Source organism: Mesoplodon bidens (genome assembly GCF_964165515.1).
Source record: "Mesoplodon bidens genome assembly, chromosome: 3".
NCBI lineage: Eukaryota > Metazoa > Chordata > Mammalia > Artiodactyla > Ziphiidae > Mesoplodon > Mesoplodon bidens.
In genome coordinates, this window is record NC_138178.1 from 12343531 (window position 1) to 12348022 (window position 4492).

The 4492-nt window shown below is 41.7% G+C and overlaps 1 pseudogene across 1 annotated transcript; it reads left to right on the plus strand.

The window, feature by feature from the left end:
* The first annotated feature begins 2363 nt into the window (after positions 1–2363).
* LOC308614460 (large ribosomal subunit protein eL30-like) lies at positions 2364–3072 on the plus strand (annotated as a pseudogene). The gene has a single exon. The product of its transcript is annotated as a large ribosomal subunit protein eL30-like (transcript).
* Positions 3073–4492: the final 1420 nt, after the last annotated feature.

The window sequence follows — 4492 nt, forward strand, 5'->3', positions numbered from 1 at the left end:
CTCCCTCCCTCTCTCCCTCTTTCTTTCTTTTTTTCTTTCTTTCTTTCTTTCCCTTCCTTCTTTCTCTCTTTTTTCCTTCCTTCCTTCCTTTCCTTCCTCTCTCTCTCTCTCTTTCTTTCTTTCTTTTCTTTTCTTTTCTAATTCATTCAATAGTGGTACACAAACCAGCAAAGCCACATCCAGGACAGCTGGTTAACTGATACACCTTGAGGTTTTTGAAAACAAAAGAGCTGAACATTTCCTTTGTGCCAAAGGAGAGGAAGTAGAGATAGGCTAAGATGCTGCACTTCATTAAGAAACCCATTTAGTCAGAATGATTTCCTGACTGAGGAGGTAAATTACCCATTCAGTCCTTCCTCTACTGATCTGCCCAAAGGCCAATAAAATATAGATTCTGTCTCAGAAAACTGAGACATAAATAAAAGTTTGTTAAACTAACATTTCATTAGCAATGCAGCAGAAACGTCCATAACCACTACGTCTGAGAAGGCATCATCTGTTTCCCTGTCTTTGAGGTGATACTACTCACAACTCTTGTAAAGTTTAGATAAACCCCCAGATGTTGCTGTTGGTATTATTGAAGGTTAGTTCTTCTTCTTTATTTTAAAATCCTACCCATTCTTCCAGGTTCTTTTTATTTTTTATTGTTTTGGCCCTGCAGTTTGCGGGATCTTAGTTTCCTGACCAGGGATAGAACCTGGGGCCCCGGCAGTGAAAGCCTGGAATCCTAACCACTAGGCCACAAGGGAATTCCCAATGAAAGAGTTTTCTGTTTTTGTTTTTGTTTTTAAATTTAGTTTCCATACATTACCATATGGTTTTTTTAAAATAAATTTTTATTTATTTATTTTTGGTTGCATTGGGTCTTCATTGCTGTGCATGGGCCTCTCACCTCGGTGGTCTCTCTTGTTGCGGAGCACGGGTCCAGGTGCGCCGGCTTCAGTAGTTGTGGCACGAGGGCTCAGCAGTTGTGGTGCACAGGCTCCAGAGCACAGGCTCAGCAGTTGTGGTGCACGGGCCCAGTTGCTCTGCAGCATGTGGGATCCACCCGGACCAGGGCTCGAACCTGCGTCCCCTTCCCTGTCAGGTGGACTCCCAGCCACTGTGACACCAGGGAAGCCCCCCAGTGAAAGAGTTTTGAGCACCTTCTATGTGCCACATGCAATGCCTGCACCACTTACACAAAGATAAATAAGGCCCTTTCCTGGAGATGATTATAATCTATGGGACAGAGATACACATACACAACTAAGAACACGCAAGTTGGTGTGCCATAGCCAGGGCCAGGCACTTTCTCAGGAACGCAGTGTATCTGGAGCCTTTGTTCATGCTGTTTCCAGAACTGATTCTCTTTTCCTCTCCACCTATCCAGACTGTATTCAGCTTCCATTCCTGGGTCCACATCAAGCTTTTCTATGAAGAGTTCACTGAGTCTTCCTCCTTTAGTTTTTTCCCTCTTTCTTTCTTAGCATTTCGTTTTCTTCACATTTCCTACATCATTTGGAGTTTTCACTGTACAAAACAGCAGTTTATTGTAGAGTGTTTTACAGGAATGCGTATCATTTTACATGTATTAGTTTTGTCTTCTTCATCAATGTGTAAGTTTCCAGAAGACCAGACGTCTCCTCTGTATTCTGTGCCAAACTTAATGTTAAAAGTACAGCTAAATATTTATTGTGGGGTTGGGTCTGCCGTTCTCATTTGGCTACCTTTGCTTCTGAAATCCTGATTGCTAAGTTCTCCCATAGTTCAAGCGGGATCCATTTATTTCACAACTGTAATTTGTTTTGTCACATCTAGATTCAATGAGTTGAAGGCAATGAGTTGCCTTAAATTTCTAGGCCAGATGTGATATTTCAAATCTAATAGTGTTCTTACATAACACCTAATACATGCTATTCGGGACATGCATTTTTTTACTTTCTTTTTTATTAGTGTAATAAATATTAAGTGTCTCTGCTTATAGGCCAGGCATGTTTTGTTGTGAAAGAAAAGGGCGTATGTGGTCAGAAGTAAATGAGTCACAACTAGAAACGAGCTCCACTATTGTCTTTACTTCTTTCATCCCTTATGCTTCAAAGCTCCTTTGCAGTGAATTCTGGGACTGGGTTTCTCATGTCAGCCATTTCCTGGGTTAAACTCCTATCCCACTTTCCCCTCAGGGCCTCCTCTTCAGCTGTGACTAAACGTTCAGTATTTCATCTCCTAGATACTCATTGATGTGATCCTAAGCCAATCGTTCCATCCAGATGAACATTCTCTGAGCTCAGTTCTCTCATATGAAAAAGGAATGTTATTGCACACCGTTGAATTAATAATGTAAATGAGGGACTTCCCTGGTGGTCCAGTGGTAAAGGCAGGAGAGGCAGGTTCGATCCCTGGTTGGGGAACTAAGGTCCCAGAGGCTGCAGGGGAACTAAGCCCGGGTGACACAACCACTGAGCTCGGGCACCTCAACTTAGAGAGCCCACGGTGCCACAGACTACAGAACCCACGCACTCTGGAACATACGTGCCACAACTAGAGAGAAGCTGGTGCGCTGCAGCAAAAGATCCTGCGTGCCTCAATGAAGATCCGGCAAGCCGCAGCTAAGAACCAACGTAGCCAAAAATAAAATAAATAAATAAATAATAAATCTTCCAAAAAAAAAAAAAAAGTAATGTAAATGAGAGATTTCTTGCTCCCCAGCCATCTTGGCAGCTGCTTGAAAAAGTCCCTGGAGTTGATCAACTCTAGGCTCCAACTCGTTATGAAAAGTGGAAAGTATGCGCTGGGGTACAAGCAGACTCTGAAAATGATCAGACAAGGCAAAGCGAAACCGGTCAGCCTCACCAACGACTGCCCAGCCTTGAGGAAATCTGAAATAGAGTATTATGCCATGTTGCCAAAACTGGTGTCCATCACCACACTAGCAATAATATTGAACTGGGCACAGTGTGTGGAAAATACTACAGAGTATGCACACTGGCTATCATTGATCCAGGTGATTCTGTTATCATTAGAAGCATGCCAGAACAGACTGGTGAAAAGTAAATCATGCACAATTTTTCTTTAATAAAACTGGCCAAAGCTTGTTTTTTTAAAAGAATAATAATAATAATAAAGTAAATGAGAGAAGCATTTTCTGGACCTTCAGGACCTGTGCAAACATCAGATATTACCATCATCACCATCATCACCTTCATCATTGTTATTATCTCCATCACTGCCTTGTTTGCAAAGTTACTTAAGAAGGGTGATGTGATGGAAGGAATCCTGGTAGATATTACTAGTGCTCCCCAGCATCAGCTCCCCTCTACCTCCTGAGCACTTGGAAGAAAAGACTTTTCAGTTGCCTTTGCAATTGGTGGAGCCCCGTGACTCTCTCTGATCAATGGAGTGGGTGGAAGGGGCCAATGTATTTAATAACTGGTGCCTGACACTTTCTCCTTCTTTTTCTTGGTAAAGTAACTCAAGAGGCCTTATGTTCCAGATAGACAGAGCTTCTATCAGCTGGATCCCTAAGTGGCTGTGTGCAGCAGAACTTCCTGCCAACACTGTGGGATTTGTAGTGTGAGTAAGGAATTAACTTTTGTTGTATTGAGTCACTGAGATTTAGGATTGGTTGCTGCTGTAGCATACGACAGCCTAATACACTGATACACTGTGACAGACCAATGGATAAAGAAATCCTGGATGTAGCTGTGGCCTAACTACCTGTATGTCCTTGACTGAGAGGACTAACGTATACCAGCTCTAAGGTCCCTTCAGCTCTGAAATCTCTGACATTTCCACACCGCAAAGCAATCCCATGCCAATGACAGAGAAATGTTACATATCATTTAAGGAATAAAATGAAGTTTCAGCGTATAGAAAATCATCTCAGAGAATGAATCCAGCTAGAATAACTTGTAGAATTGGGACAATATTTTTTAACTGTTTTATACACACACCGGCCTTTTAAAGAGAGTGTGTTAAAATAGTTGCATTAAGGAGAATCAGTGACTCGTGGTCATTATTATGAACCTTAGTTATTTTACAGTGATGGCCTCAGGGCCAGTGATGAGTATAAGTCTCCTTATTACTCACAGTGGCCTAAGCCTCCCATGTGATCTGAATTTTTGTTATGAATTTTTTAGTCTTTTTTGTGCCAGCCATTACCTTTCATTGCTGTCAATGTCCTGATCATTTTCAGCAGCTCATCCCCCAACTTTTATTGGCTGTAGAGATAGAAAGCAGATATCAGACTGTTAGAATTGTACATGATGGTTAGGATATATAGGGTCTGAGTAAGAGGTTAAGAAGCTTTCCTAGGAGTAAAGCAAATAGGTCCTCAACATGAACTTTGTAGCTTCTAAGGATACACATCTTTCTGCTTCATTTCTTATTCTCATTAATACTGCACAAAGGTGAATTTTCCCAGTAACTGGGGTCTGGTAGACAGTGTGCTAATGTATTTGATTCTCTACAAATTCTCTACAAGCCCTAGCAACATAGATTCATAATTAAGTTG